The sequence below is a fragment of the Dermochelys coriacea genome, chromosome 4 (genome assembly GCF_009764565.3).
Source record: "Dermochelys coriacea isolate rDerCor1 chromosome 4, rDerCor1.pri.v4, whole genome shotgun sequence".
In the NCBI taxonomy this organism is placed as follows: Eukaryota; Metazoa; Chordata; order Testudines; family Dermochelyidae; genus Dermochelys; species Dermochelys coriacea.
In genome coordinates, this window is record NC_050071.1 from 12,092,417 (window position 1) to 12,108,654 (window position 16,238).

Genomic DNA, 16,238 nt, shown 5'->3' on the forward strand with positions numbered 1-16,238 from the left:
AATGTAATTGGTCTATCAGTGGCATTTCTAGTGCACCCAGCGCCACTGTACCTAGGCATATTTCACAAGGTCTCCTGAATTGAGTCCAATTGTCTAATTTCAGAAGGTGAAAATGTATGAGTCTTATTCAAAGCCCTGTGAAATCAATGCGAGTCTTTCCATGTACTTCAAAGGACCTCAGATACAGCTTTATGTAAATACTTTTTTTGCAGGGGTGGAGGAGAGGAAAACCTCAACTAGGAATATTTTTCTGTAACACAGGGAGCTATTGTATAGAACCTCTCAGCTTAAAGGTGAATGGCAAGGCAAAAAGGTCACTCCTTTATTTATTAGCCTCAGTTTCTGACATGTGTTTAAAATATTTTCTTCTACTTAATATCAATATGACTTATTATTTCTATTGCAGTAACACCCATGGACTCCTACCAGAGATCAGGGCCTCCTTGTATTTTGAAATATGCAAATAAATAACATAGTAGTTCCTGTTGCAGAGACCTTGCCATTCATTAGCACAAATAGCAGGTCATGACCTTTTGCTGGAAGACTCTGGCAAGATTTTTAGAGGATCCAGAGGGCAGTATTGCAAGGGGGCAGATGTAAAACTCAACATCTTTTCCTCCTTTGGCTGCACACTGGGAGAGCTGAGGTTTCAGCCTCCTGCGATATCTTCACCTAGATCCTCAAGAGATCTAGCCAAAGACCTCCAACAAAAAAAAGGAACATGGGATCTGATATGATTAATCATAACACGCCAGCAGCAAAAAATAAAAAATGAGGTGGTCTTTCTTCATCAAAGCAGCAAAGGGTACCAGCAGATTCACAGAGTTATGATGTCGTTGTGGTGACACATAGAATGGACTTTCATCTCAAAGAGTCCCTTGCAAGTTGTCTTCCTTTGGCAGGAGTCAGCAGGAGAGGATCTAGGCCTCATTAATCCCTCAACATTGGCCTTGTGCTCTACTTCCTTTGACCTCAGCTCTATAAACGTTCTGTGAAAGCATGCCGCCTTCTCCATGTTGGAAATGATCCCAACACTGCAGTAGTCTGGTTCCCAACTGGCGCAAGACTGCAACGTACTGGGATTGTCCAAGTGTCTCCTCATTTGTGACAAAATCAACCCAACAAATATTAAGAATATGGTGTAACTTTTGACATTGAAAACTTTTTAGTTTTCTCTCCCCAGCTGTTTTTAATAGCCATATTTCTGCTCCATATAACAGAGTTGCCATCACTACTGGGCTGAATACCCAGATCTTAGCTGTCACAAAAGCCTCCTGCTGCCCAAACAGAGACCTTTGAACACATTGAAAAACCACTGACTCAAGACCAATCGGACGTGTAACTTCTTTAGTTACAGAACCTCCTGCTGTCAATTGACTACCCAGCTAGATAAAACATCTTCTTTCATTCACTGTCACTAGCATCCCCATGCAGCAGCAGCAGGTCATTCCCTGCTGTGTTATAGGAGGCATTGGTTTTATCACCACTGATCTTAAGTCCCATAGTGTCAGGAATCCGGGTCTACAGCACAGCCTTTGTCTGGTCAACTTAGCAAGTGCAGCTGGCCTCTAGTAGGCAATCAGGCTCCATTGCCTGATTGAATGGAAGAGTCAGCAAATGGGCTCTTAAGCCCAGCAGCAGTTTGGTGGCTTCTCAAAACATTTGCTCGTGGCTGTGATAGCTCCTGTGTCTGCTTGTTCCCAGCCTTGCTCCTGCCCCGTTCCTGCCATCGACCCAGCCCTGCTCCTGGACCCAGCTGTGTCCCTGTGTTTCCTTACTCCAGGTAACCCAGCTCTGAGCCTCGGCTCTGATTCCTGATTTCTGACTTTGGCTCTGGAATCTGGCTCCTGACTCCTGGCTACCAACTCCTGCTCTAATCACTAGGCCCAACTGCCCATGTCCTGGTCCCTGACATAGATTCTGCAGTGTTTTGCAGCCCTTCCAGCATTAACTGTAGTTACTCAGTAATCTCTCCAAGTAAAGCAATATCATCTGCATACTTGAGATCCTGTAAAGATGAATTATGAAAGTTCACACCCCGACTTTGGCCTCAGTCGAATTTGTCATCATACAATCTTATAGCCCATTAAATAAGAGACACCAACGTGACCTTTTTTATTGGCTTTGCCATTGATCTTTAAATTCAGTCTTATCTGTATGAGAAGTATGGGCTCATTGAAGTCTGTCTAACACATCCTTTGATCTGTAAAGGTGTATGTGCGCCTAATACAATAGCTCATGGTGTCAGCTGTTCACCATTGCTGGACATAAACAGGGTATGACTGTGTACCAAGGGAGGAAGTTTGACATCTGAGCAGCTGTTCACTGCTTTAGCAATGTGGATTGGCATGAAATATTTACTGAAAATCAGCATTTGGCCATTGATCAGAGGAAAAATTAAACTTCTGCTTCATTGTCACAGTAATTCTCTTACTGATAATGCATTGTAGCCAGCGGCAAGTGCTTTGTGGCCTCACCCTCTCACTTTCCTACATTGCTGGTATCACCAAAGATGCTGCTTTTCCGCACAGCTTCCGAGAGTGAGGCGTGTCTCTTGTTGTGTGAGCTCTAATGCTACGTCAAGCAAAATGGGTTGATTTTCTTTCCTATTAGACATTAACCCAGGTCCTTACTGTTCCTGGTCATTAAAGATCCCCGAAACAGTGCACACCTTCACTCCTGTCTTCTTGCCCTGCAGAAACCATGCAGACTCCACTAATTGTGCATTCACAGTACCTTCCACTAATGCCGCATAGTCCCTGTGCAACAATCTATTTACAATGTCTTCTATGCTTTAGGCCCTCTCATCAGGATTTGAGGGGAACAGAGGTCTTCCTTCCCTGAGACCTCTGTCTGACTGGGCTCAACTAGGCCTGTTTGTTTGTTCATTCCTTCCCTCCTTCCTTTTTCTTTCTCTTTCCCCCACCCCTTGGCCATTCCTTCCTGTGCATCTTTATCAGACTTGGGTTGGTGGGCTAATTGTCTCTTTATCCCACCCAGCCCACCAGCCTATCTAATTACCTCAGTCAGCTTTCTCTGGGAAACTAATTGGCATCTAAGTGATCAGAGTGCGGGCTCACCCATTCACTCCCTGCACTCTGTCACAATCCCACACACCTTTTTCTGTACACGCACCGGTGTTCGCCCTAGCCAGAAAAGTCACCTAAGAGAGAGAGTGTTGCATGTTATCAGGCTACTGATGGCTTTGTAACCTAGATCTGCTCACTACTGGCCTAATCCTGGGCTAATTGCACAAGCTCCCACTGACTTCAGTGGTGCAGGATCAGGGCCTGTCCCTCCTAAGAGCTTCCTGTGGAGAAATCAAATGAAATCCTGTTGCTGCCGAGGTGAATGAGTAATTGCCTATCTCTGGGAGCTCTCAGAGCATAGAGACACTGGAGTGGCTCCACCTACACTTGCTAAGGTCTGGAGATGTGTCAGCAAACCTCCACCCTCAGACACAGACAAGGAAAACGCTTGTCCGTATGAGTAAATGAAAGGGTTTGTGATCAAGCCTAAAGCAAACTCCCAAATGAATTCCCTTAGCTGTCTCTCTGCTGTAACTCCCAGCTGTGTCCCAGAATAGTTGAGGCACTGGTAATTTGGCATACCCATGACTGAGAGAGTGCACTTGTCACGTGTTCCTAGGTTAGGTGTACTAGCTGATGGTGGGTTGCTCCTGCAGGCAGTGGCCTAGGACACTTCTCTTCACCTGGAGAGAAGAATGTGACTTTTCTCTCTGATATGGACCTCGCTACAAGTATCTAGGCCTGCATCCCCTCTGCATTAGTTTGCTATACCATGCTCTACCAGTGGCTGCACAGTGAGACGTTTCATAATCTGAAGCTTGTACAGAAAGCTTCTGCTCACTTGTTGAATGGAGCACACTGCAGAGAGCATGTAAAATCAGCCCTGGGGGAGCTGAGTGGCTGCCAAGCAGTTCCTAGGTGGGGTTCAAGTGCTGTTTTTAACCAATAAAGTCCCATCTGATTTGGTACCTGGTTACCTAGAAAACCACCTCTCTTGTCCTTCAAGACAAGCACAGGTGTGATCATCTGAGAGGCTGAGTGCGAGTACCTTTGGTTTAAAAGGAAGAGAACTGGTGCGGGGGGGGGGGTCTCTATGATAGTCTATCAGCTTGAGAAATAACTCCCCTGACCCACTCCAGAGAATGTTTTCAGGAGGTATTAGTGGCTCTTTACAGGTTAGGTTTGAGCAAAATGATCCAGCTGCTTCAGCAGAAAGAAGCTGCCGAACATCAGTGCTAGGTCTGCTGACAGACCTCGATGGCCATGTGGAATGTTCTGTCATAGTCTCCTCCCATTGAAAACGGAGAATCACATTTTCTGCCATCTGGGTGAGGTCAGGCAAGGTGCACAGACCAAGATTTTGCAAACTGAGAGTGGTTTTGGGTGCCTGAGTGTTTGGGTGCCCAAGTTGTGAAACTTCCAAGTGACCTGATTTTGGTGCAACAGATTCTGTCCTGTGGTTTGGTACATTTTGTTCAGCAAGTTGCAGTAACACTTCATCGGTACTCTTCAGTAATTTAAAGGGCATTGCCAAAGAAAGGAAATCTGAGAAACATGGATACAGTCTAAGGCTGACAGGAAAAGGCTGTTACTAATTGTGAGCTCTGAAGCTCTCTATTCAACTTTAAGGCTCAAAGTACACAAGTATGGGCTTAATTTTAAGCATGCACTTAAGGGCTGTCCTGAATAGGGGTAGACTTAAATGAAAGTTATTGAGCTTTCCTGCATCGGACTCTTTGTGCTGTTCATCCTTTCTTTAACAAGATGTAACAGGATGTTATCTTTTATTATAACACAGGAAGATAAAGACTAATTTGGCATTGGAGGATGGAAAAAAACCTCTTCAAATGCTGCTGAATCATCCACGAAATGTCAGACCATTGACTGGCTGTTTGACTGATGACTTAGCAATGTCATAAAAGTGTATTACAAAGCTTGCACTTGCGGGGATGGGGGGAGCTACAGTACTTGGAAGCCATTTCAGATGGCACAAGGAATTGACTAATTACTTAACCAGATAATAATTAATTAAAAGCCTTATTACATTAATTATTGCTGGAAGTGGAGTAGTAGCCTTTGTAGTAAAGACTATATTGTGGAGAGCAGGGATGGCACCCCAGTGGCAGTCATCCCGATCCATGGTTAGCACTGGGATTCTTGGTAGTTGCTTTATGTGTAGTACTAACTTTCATTTGCTGTCTACAGTCCTTGACAAAATTGGCACCTAAAAGCCAAATGGCTCCTGAGGAAAGACGCTTCAATTATGCATTTGACCTGGTTGAAAAATAATATCTATCCCCATGGACTCAGATGACCCCTACTGATGTGTGATGTGACTCGCAGCACTAAAATGTCTTGTTTATTGTTTGAAAGCAGATAAACCCCCAGATAAATTCAGGCATTTCTGTGCTGTTGCACAATGCTTGCAAAGCGATTGCTGCATTTCCCCTCTAGTATATCATGTTGTTGAGAAATGGTTTTGGAGCTCAGATTTCTTCCAGTGAAAAGTAAAAATTCTCTACAGCCTTACTTCAGAGTGAACATGGCAAATGGAAATCCATTGTAGTTACACTGAGATGGCCTAGGAGTGACACATTTGTGTCTCATTATTATTTAAGTTCTCAACATCTTTGTTGTAAAGCGGGGAAGAATCATTTGTTTCTACAATGAATGGTTTTTCAGCCTCTTCCGGGGTAGTAGTCAAGGGTGCCTGCTGTCTCTTCTTACTTTTTAATTTGGCTTGTGAGCCTCTTGGCAATACCCATATGGGCCAATCCAGATATACAATGCATACAACTTAGTTCCAGGGACTATCAACTGATGTTATAGGCAGACAAAGCCCTTCTGTATATATCCAAAACCAGAATCCACTATTCCAGCCCTCCAATCACCAATTCAAAAATTTGGAGCAATATCTGCTTACAAAATAAATTAGGAAAAATTGGAACTATTGGAAATCTCCCCATAGTCATGTAGTGGGGCCTTTCCACAATGGAATTTCCACAGGCAAACTGATACAATCAAGTACCTAGGTATAAAAGCACCAAGAAACGTTAATGAACGAGTGAAAATAAACTTAGATCATGTACTTTCTCAGATAGCTAGAGATACAAATAGGTGGCACCCTCTCTCCCTGAGCCAGTGGAGAAGGGCTAATACAATAAAAATGAATATTCTGCCTATTGAATCATAGGACTGGAAGGGACCAGAAGTCATCTAGTCTGGTCCCCTGCACGCATGACAGGACTAAGTATTAGCTAGACCATCCCTGATAGGTGTTTGTCTAATCTGCTGTGAAAAATCTCAATGATGGGGATTCCACAACCTCCCTAGGCAATTTATTCCAGTGTTTAACCACCCTGACAGTTAAGAAGTTTTTCCTGATATCCAACATAAACCACCCTTGCTGCAATTTAAGCCTATTGCTTCTTGTCCTATCCTCATAGGTCAAGGAGAACAATTTTTCTCCTTGATCCTTGTAACAACCTTTTATGTCCTTGAAAACTATTATCATTTCCTCTGTCTTCTCTTCTCCAGACTAAACAAACCCAATTTTTTCAATCTTCCCTCATAGGTCATGTTTTCTATACCTTTAGTCATTTTTGTTGCTCTTTTCTAGACTTTTTCCAGTTTGTCCACATCTTTCCTGAAATCTGGCACCCAGAACTGGACATAATACTCCAGTTGAGGCCTAATCAGCGCAGAGTAGAGTGGAAGAATTACTTCTCATGTCTTGCTTACAACACTCCTGCTACTACAGCCCAAACTGATGTTTGCTTTTTTTTGCAACGTTATACTATTCACTCATATTTAACTTGTGATCCGCTATGATCCCCAGATCCTTTTCTGCAGTACTCCTTCCTAGGCAGTCATTTCCCAGTTTGTATGTGTGCAACTGATTGTTCCTGCCTAAATGGAGTACTTTGCATTTGTCCTTATTGAATTTCATCCTGTTTACTTCAGACCATTTCTCCAGATCATTTTGAATTTTAATCCTATCTTCCAAAGCACTTGCAACCTCTCCTAGCTTGGTATCATCCACAAACTTTGTAAGTGTACCCTCTATGCCATTATCTAAATCACTGATGAAGATATTAAACAGAACCGATCCCTGCAGGACCCCACGCATTATACCCTTCCAGCATGACTGTGAACCACTGATAACTACTCTCTGGGAATGATTTTCCAAGCAGTTATGCACCCACCTATGTTGTATTTCCCTAGTTTGTTTATGAGGTCATGCAAGACAGTATCAAAAGCCTTACTAACATCAAGATATACCACATCTACCATTTCCCTCCTTATCCCCAAGGCTTGTAATTCTGTCAAAGAAAGCTATTAGGTTGGTTTGACACAATTTGTTCTTGACAAATTTGTGCTGACTTCTAGTTATTTGCAAATTGATTGCATAATTATTTGTTCAATTATCTTTCTGGGTACTGAAGTTAAGCTGATTGGTCTGTAATTTCCTGGGTTGTCCTTATTTCCCTTGTTATAGATTGGCACTCTGTTTTTCCTTTTCCAAACTTTTGGAATCTCTCCCTTCTTCCACGACTTTTCAAAGATAATCACTAATGGCTCAGATACTGCCTCAGTCAGCCCCTTGAGTATTCTAGGATGTATTTCATAAGGCCCTCGTGCCTTGAAGACATCTAACTTGTCTAAGTAATTTTTAACTTGCTCTTTCCCTATTTTAGCCTCTGATCCTACCTCATTTTTTCACTGGCATTCAGTATGTTAGATGTCCAATCTCTACTAACCTTTTTGGTGAAAACTGAAACAAAAAAAATAATATATCCCTCCAGCTTATTTTAGAAAATTGAATAATGTTATTAGAGCCTTTCTGTGGGGTTGTGGTCAACTATCACTTAAAAACCCTGGCTCCCTATAACCCAGGGGTTGGGGTTGGGCTCTGTCATAAATATAAAGGGAAGGGTAATCACCTTTCTGTATACAGTGCTATAAAATCCCTCCTGGCCAGAGGCAAAACCCTTTAATCTGTAAGGGTTAAGAAGCTAAGGTAACCTTGCTGGCAACTGACCCAAAATGGCCAATGAGGGGACAAGATTCTTTCAAATCTGGAGGCGGGGAACAAAGGGCTCTCGGTCTGTGTGATGCTTTTGCTGGAAACAGATCAGGAATGCAGCCTTACAACTCCTGTAAAGTTAATAAGTAATCTATAAGTAATCTAGCTAGAAAATGCATTAGATTTTCTTTTGTTTAATGGCTGGTAAAATAAGATGTGCTGGATGGAATGTATATTCCTGTTTTTGTATCTCTTGTAACTTAAGGTTTTCCCTAGAGGGATTCCCTATGTTTTGAATCTGATTACCCTATAAGATATTTACCATCCTGATTTTACAGAGGTGATTCTTTTACCTTTTCTTTAATTAAAATTCTTCTTTTAAGAACCTGATTGATTTTTCATTGTTCTTAAGATCCAAAGGTTTGGGTCTGTGTTCACCTGTACTAATTGGTGAGGATTCTTATCAAGCCTTCCCCAGGAAAGAGCTTGGAGGGATATTTTGGGGGAAGATGTCTCCAAGTAGGTTCTTTCCCTGTTCTTTGTTTAAAATGCTTGGTGGTGGCAGCATACGGTTCAAGGACAAGGTAAAGTTTGTACCTTGGGGAAGTTTTTAACCTAAACTGGTAAGAATAAGCTTAGGGGGTGTTTCATGCAGGTCCCCACATCTGTACCCTAGAGTTCACAGGCTCTAAGACCTACATAATTACTGTTCTGCTTTTAGCATATCACAGATGTCAAACTGTTGTACTGGGGCAGCTCTGTCACTACCTGATGAACCTTGCTGCCTGACCAGTTCAGAGAGTCTCTCAGTTACAAATGCACCCCAGGCATTTATCCTCCGCCAAGGTGTGCATTTATTTCCCTCTTGCATCACAATAGCAGGCAACACAGCAAGCAAGGATTACAAGGACAAGCTTTCCTGTAGCCCTTTCTCCCTAGCCCAGGCTCACCCTCTGAGCTCCTCTTCAGCTTCCTTTGCTTCCTGTTTACTCTCTGTTTATTGTTGTTATTAATCACAACAAACTCTGCCTTTGTCAGGAATGCAGTTGGGAGTTTTTCTGAGACTGTTTCACTGCAGACTGCAGAGAACTAGGGGACTGGGGTGTCATTTCAACTTATACCACAAACATTTATGCACTTGCCTCAAATTGGACTCCTATTCCCCCTTCTCTACTCCCACGATTTCTTTTCCGGGAGATCCTTTTAGCTTCTCTTACAGCCCTGAGGATCCCCTCATTTTCCATTCTCCTCCTTCAGCCCCTGAATCCAAGTATACATCGTGTTCTCGATGTCTCTCTCTGTCGCATTCTATCAATTAGGCATCACTGCTACCCTTTACACTCTGCCAAAGAGAAGGAATGAAGGACTTGCATTTCAAGCCCTCCCTCTCTCCTCACAAGTTGCAGCAAGGTACACTGCACCATTAAAATGTGGTGTTTGTGCTCCATAAATCAGCACAGTTATCAGATGGAATTTGTCCCCTAATTCCATTAGCTGGTGGATGTATGAAAGGCTGATACGGTAAATGTTTAACATACATGTTAAACATCTGCTATCCAAGAACTCAGTCTCTGATTGCTGATTCCACACGCTACATTGTCAAACACAGACAAAGCAAAAGACTCCCAGACTTAATGTTATACTGACAACAAATATTTATTCAGGGAAAGACACATGGATATAATTAACTAACTCCTGGAAACATTATTTAAGCACATATACAATTAATTATCGTCAAAGTAACTACCCCTTTACAGTAATTAACGATAATTTCCTTTTACTGTTAAACTCCCTTTTATATGTACCTTAGTCATATCAAATTAATCAAAGACCAATCTGTTAGTACAGTGCAGCAAGATTTTAAGCATATTTACATATCATTTTGGAACTGCAAGACAGTAATACTAAATAACTCCTTTACCCAGCAGTCTGTTGATAACTGATATTGTGATCTAATTACCAAAGGCATGTGCCCACTAGAAGTTGTACTTGCAGTTGCACAGATACCTGCTGTTTGCACGAAACCTTCATCTGCTCATACACACTGGTATTTGCATGTGTTAAATAGGCACTCGCACTCCCAGGGCAGTATTATTTGTGCAGTTTAACAAATGTTGCTAGCAATCCTGTAAGGTTTGCACATACAAAGGCAACATATTCAATTTTGAGAAAAGAGATTGAACAGCATTATTTCATGTTGAAATGTGAAAATTGCTAGAAATTACCGTGTTGTTACAATATAAAACTCCCCTTGATCAGTTATTTCAGTTTTGGTCTCCCCATTTAAAAAAATATAGAAAATGGTTACAGAAGGCAATGAAAATTACTAGAGACACAATGGGTGTCCATATGACAGAAGATTAAAAAGACCAGGACTAATTGCTACACCTACAGCTGCTGCAGTGCTTGCTTGCAGCTGTTAGTTCTGAGGAACACATTACAACAGTTTCTGAAACAAATGCTATCATCCAATTTGCTTTGTGATGCAATTTGCAGTGCTGTTGGCCGTGAGTTCTTAACATCCTGTGGCTAAAGTTTTCTCAAGTGGCTCAGTGGTTTTTAGGAGTTTTGCCCAGGCCCTGATTTTCAGACATGCCAAGCACCCACCATTCCAGCTGACATCAGTGCGGGTTGCAGTTACGCAGCACCCTATAAAGTCACCTTTGTACTTTTAAGATGCCTGAATGGGGCACCCCAAATCAATGGCCACGTTTGAAAAATGTGATCTCTGACTTGGTCCCTAGCCATGTCAGAGATTGTCTCTCTGCTCATCGGCCACAGCAGCAGCTAAGATTACCTGGGTCACACAAGCTAAGAGTTAGGTTGTTATTAGTGGAGGTGTTCTCTCTGAATTTTGTTTCTCCCATTCATCTGGCAGAGGCTGAACTTGAGCCAGCGGGAGGCCAGACTTTGTTCTCGGATGAGTCATGGACGATGGTGTTGTTAGGAGGGCAGGTGTGTAATTTATTCTGGTAGAGCGGGCCAAGAATGGTTTGTTTTAAAGGAATCTGTTACATTCAATATTATATAGGTGCTTAGAGATGCTGTGTTGGACCTGCTTTAAAACCTGAATATTAATAAATGGTCCTTAATGTTCCTTGCCTCTTCCAGCAGCTTTAAACATTTTCCAATTCAATTGCATTGTGACCTTTGTTACTTTCCTGATGTGTACTGAAGGGCTGGAATGGTCTCAAGGAAGTCCAGGGTCTGTCTACTGTCTGGCAATGGAATTTCAGTGCTCTGTAACAAAATGGTAGGTTTGTTTCAATGCGTTTCTTCTCTGTGGGAGGGCAAGAAGGTGTCTTTTTAATATGAGAGAGCAGAAGTAAAGTGAATTTTTAGGAGAAATAGTTGGAACTGGCCAGCTGGACAGTGATGCATGACTCCATCCATTCTCTTAGGGCCCAGGCTCATAGATGGTTGGCACAAAGAACTTTCTCTGACTTCAGTAAGTATCCCATGGATGGTGCAGCTACAGAATCAGGCAGTTGGAGGCCAGCCAGGGTTGACTCCAGAGCACAGACGCAGTAGTGCTGCTCCCTGGCTAATGAATAATGGCATTGCCAAACCCAAGTGTTCAGCAGTTCAGAAGTAGAGTTAAATAACTTCCAGTCTGTAATGCAGAGGGAACTGGTTCTGTGGGCATGGGTCCCCACGATGTGCATCTGCATGACAACATTACTGCTAGTAACTGTGTGGTCTGAAAAGAGCAGGAAACATCCAACAAAATACGCCAGGGCAGAGAATGACTGTCCCCTGTCAACATGTTTAGCAGTCGGGCACACTATTCAAAGTTGGCACCTCACCTCCCTGCCAGATATGCCCTTTCATGCTCCCTCTATGCTTCCCTCCCAGATCCATAAGCCCGAGTGCCCAAGCCACATTTTATGTCTCTGCCTACTTTTGTCTTTAAGCATCTCTTCTGAGCTTCATTCTTCTACTCTCTTCCCTAGAGCTGCAACAGCACCTCAGGGACCTCCCACCCAACACTGAGTCCCCCAGAAAACCTCAAACTCAGAGCCTAATTGGTCAGTGGTCTCCTGACCCTCACATTTTCTGCCAATCAGGAGATCCCATTATCAAGAGGAGGAGCCACCTATTTAACTGCCCTCCAAGATTACCTATAAGCTCAGTGCTTGTCCTGAGGAACAATTTCAGGGTAAGAATGGTAGCCTTCCTCAGAATTGCTTCATAGGTACCTAACTTGTCAGATCCAGGATATTCTACAGGTCACACTAACCCAGCATGATGGTCCAGGTACAGTAGCTGCAGGTATTTGGACATTGACATATAGCCTGCTTATGAGTGGAGAGTGTAACTTCATGAAGGCAATAACTAAACATTTTTCTTTAGAACATGCATAGTTTAAAGTTTTGTTCAGGTCACTTTGGCATGTTCCAGGGTTTTTAATCACCCTTAACAAAGAAGCAGTTTCAAAACTTTTTCAATGGAATTCTTCAACCTAATTGTCCACGTCTGCTAAATTTCACAATTTGTACTAGTTAAACAGGATGTGTTACCGTGGTGGGACATGGGACATGACTAAGGCAAACTGCATGAGTCTAAGCACGGCACCACTAAAAGAGAGGGTAGAAAGCAGAATTGTCATTAACTGGGATTTAAAACATTGCTAGAAACCCTTATAGAAAATAAATATTGTTTAAATTGGACTGACTACATTATCTGCACATTAATACTAGAAAAGGGTGAGGTTTGGGCTTGGTTAGCTGGTTACAGATGAGTTGTGTTTTTGAGGGGTTTTGTTTGTTTTTTGGTATCTGCACTGAATAAGTATTTCCTTCTCTTACTTTAACAGATGTCAGTTCTAGAACGATGACTATGATGTATCCATCATACAGGTGCGCCTCCCTTCCATGGCCAAGAAGGGGATGATGTGGAAACTCTTTGAAAGACCCTGACTCTGGAATTAATTCTGGAAAGCCACTGCCACATGGTGAGCTGGAAAGTGGATTAAGGGGAGGGTGTTGCAAAGTTGTGTGGCAAAGTTGTGTGGCAAACAGGAAGGGGAGCAGGCTGCAGCAAGAGATGGAGACCCCCCAAAAGAGGGGTTGAATCCCCTCTGAGACTCAGGGTTGAGAGCAATGTAGATTTACTCAGCGTATGACATTTCAGTCTGTTGTGAGCCAGGATTCTTCTTATATTTGTAACAATTTTACTACCATTGTCATGTATTACTTAATTCTGTAACTACAATTAGAGCACTAATGCTGCCAGAGCATTTTGCAATATAACATACTGAATGATGCTACGTGACTGTCAGGACTTGACTTCACTAGAAATGGAGTTAGGCCAAGGTTGAGTGCTTTTGAAAATGCCACCCTAGATAGAGAAGACAGACAAAAGAAGTATTAGTGTGCCATTTTACAGATAACGAATGGAAGCATGGATAGATTTAAGACCAACTCCATGAAAACCCTTAAGTACATGGGCAATCCCACTGAAATCAATGGGACAACTCACATATTTACAGTTAAGCAAATGCTTAAATGCTTTGCTGTACTGGAGTCTAAGTGACTTGACCAGTGTCACACAGTGAGTTTGTAGAAGAGCCAGAAATTGAGTGACAGATCTCCTCAATACCAGTCTAGTGCCTGATCCACAAAGCCATTCCTTCTCCAATAGGTGCCAATGCAGGAAGATACTTTAGCATGTGTTTTTCTTTATGCTCATGCTTAAGTCCTGTTGACTTCAATGGGACTGACGCATGTGCTTAAATGTAAGTATGTGCTAAAGTCTTATACGGAAAGGGGATGTTTTTCCAGAACTTAGGCCTAGAAACACAACAACTGTTAAAATCCTAAAATGTCATGGTGACCTTAGATTTTGTTACTCTTCATTCATTAAATAACAGGCTAGTGTGGATGAATGTTCAGTATAGAAATGAACACTATCAGCTTGTTTATTGTGTTAAATAACTACATTCAATTTTTCAGTAGAGGGCCATCTAAATAGAAGGCAAAGGAGCCAGTATCAAAATAGGTTGATCAATTCAGGGCATTCAGTTCCTTCTCTGATGAAATGATAAAGATGAATTTCTGGATTTTTAACATGCATGTGATTACCATAGGTAATCCTGTGACCAGAGCACGTTGGAATGTATGTGAGTCTAAGACGAGTAGGGATTGGTATTATATAGAAAGTCTTTCTTGAGAAAAATGAATAGTAGCTTCTATTGATGTAAAATTGTATAGTAATAATGTCTCATCATCTTCTTAAACAGAACTGAAAAACGGTTGTAGGGAAAAAGAAAAGGAGGACTTGTGGCACCTTAGAGACTAACCAATTTATTTGAGCAAAAGCTTTCATGAGCTACAGCTCACTTCAACAGATCTTATATATGCAGTCATTCCTCAGTATGACACAGCAAATGTTACAAAATGCGCTGAGTAATACTGTTGTGGACTATAATATCTTACATCTTTAATTCTGAAAGTCCCTTTACTAACCACACTATACAGCAATCACTTTGCCCACTGTTGAAATGGAGTGAGACATATTTAACAGCTCATGCTAACACTGTACAACTATGTAGTACAGAAAATGAAGAGTAGCATAACTTATTGAAACAACAATGGAAATTTAGGTCCAGGAAAGCATCCCCCTTCAGGAAAGCACATTAACATGCTCAAGTGCTGTCCTGACTCAGGGCCTTCGGAAAGTAGCGTGTAATCACCAAAACTGGAACTTACCCAGGATGCTGGGCTAGCACATAGTTCTGTGAAGAGGGCCATGGAATTGTTAATGACCACAAGTGGTAAAGAGGACCTTGGTTTTATGGGTCTTTTGGGAGGTGGCTTCTCTAATAGCACAATGCTGTTTAATTCTGCACAGAGGCATTTGTCCAGTATTGACTCAGAGGATCATTATCAATCCCATCATAGCCACAGAGATGGGGGTGGATTGGCCATCTAATGAAATAGGATAGGTGAACTTCTGCACTAGTATAGAGGCTGAAAGACTGCTTGACCCAGGAAATCCCTTTCAACCTCCAATCCATTACCTTATACAGTAACTCCTCACTTAAAGTCATCCCGGTTAACGTTGTTACGTTGCTGATTAATTAGGGAACAAGCTCGTTTAAAGTTGCACAATGTTCCCTTATAATGTCGTTTGGCAGCCACTTGCTTTGTCCATTGCTTGCAGGATTCTCTGGAAGAGAAGCCCTTCCCCCCCTTGTGGGGATTAGAAGCGGGGACCGGCAGTCCACCCATCCCCCATCAGCTCCCCTAAATTCCCTGTAAGGTATGTGGCTCGGCAGCTGCTCAGCAGCAGTTCAGGTGGCCATGCTGCTCCTGCCCTGCCCTCTGCCTTGCAGCTGCTCCCGGAAGCTTCCTGCTGATATCAGGATGTCCCCCTGCTCCTGCCCCCCGCCGCTCCGTACCCCCTCTCCACAAAACGGAGGAGGGGGACAGGGCTCAGGGACAGAAAGGAGGGAGCTTGCTAAAAGCTTTTGCTTCCTGTCTGAATTGGCTGATCTGCTTAAAAGGGCAACGTATTTGAAGTGGCGTCTACGTACTTAAAGGGGCAAGGCACGTCTCTCTCTCTCACTCATGCCCTCACCCCCCAGCACTTTGGAAATCCTGCAGCCATGCATGTGCCATCAAGAGGAGGGAGTGGTGCACTCCAGCTGCATAGCGTGGGCTCATCATCATGTTCAGTTTTTGCAGGGAAGTGTTTGCAGCTACTGTCCTGCATCTATTCTGTTTCCTCCCTCCTGCGTCAGTCCATGCTGCCTTGTAGAGTGTGAGACTACATTAACAGTAGGGTATTAACCCGTGAGGGATCAGCCGAGTGCTAGTTCATCATTTAGCAGCAAGGCATTCCCTGGGAAATATCCCACCCTCTTACTCCACCACCTCAACCAAGCTTCACAATCATTAATTGTTGTTTCAGAGTAGCAGCCGTGTTAGTCTTCTTTTTATTAATTGTTGTGTACAATATTAAATTGTTTAAAACTTATGTTGTATATGTATATAATGTCTTTTGTCTGGTGAAAAAAATTCCCTGGAACCTAACCCTCCCTATTTACATTAATTCTTATGGGGAAATTAAATTTGCTTAACATCGTTTTGCATAAAGTTGCATTTTTCAGGAACTTAACTGCAACGTTAAGTGAGGAGTTACTGTATGGCAGACATGGAATATTTCAGTCTTGATCAGTG

At 42.6% G+C, this 16,238-nt stretch overlaps 1 long non-coding RNA gene across 1 annotated transcript in view; it reads left to right on the forward strand.

Annotated features, from left to right (window-relative positions):
* The window catches only part of LOC122459933, a 63,395-nt gene that overhangs the window by 45,011 nt on the left and 2,146 nt on the right, over window positions 1-16,238 (forward strand). The window contains exons 2-4 of the long non-coding RNA XR_006280921.1: window positions 11,167-11,308; window positions 11,911-12,214; window positions 12,915-13,009. This is a non-coding gene — a long non-coding RNA (uncharacterized LOC122459933). The remainder of the gene's footprint in view (window positions 1-11,166; window positions 11,309-11,910; window positions 12,215-12,914; window positions 13,010-16,238) is intronic.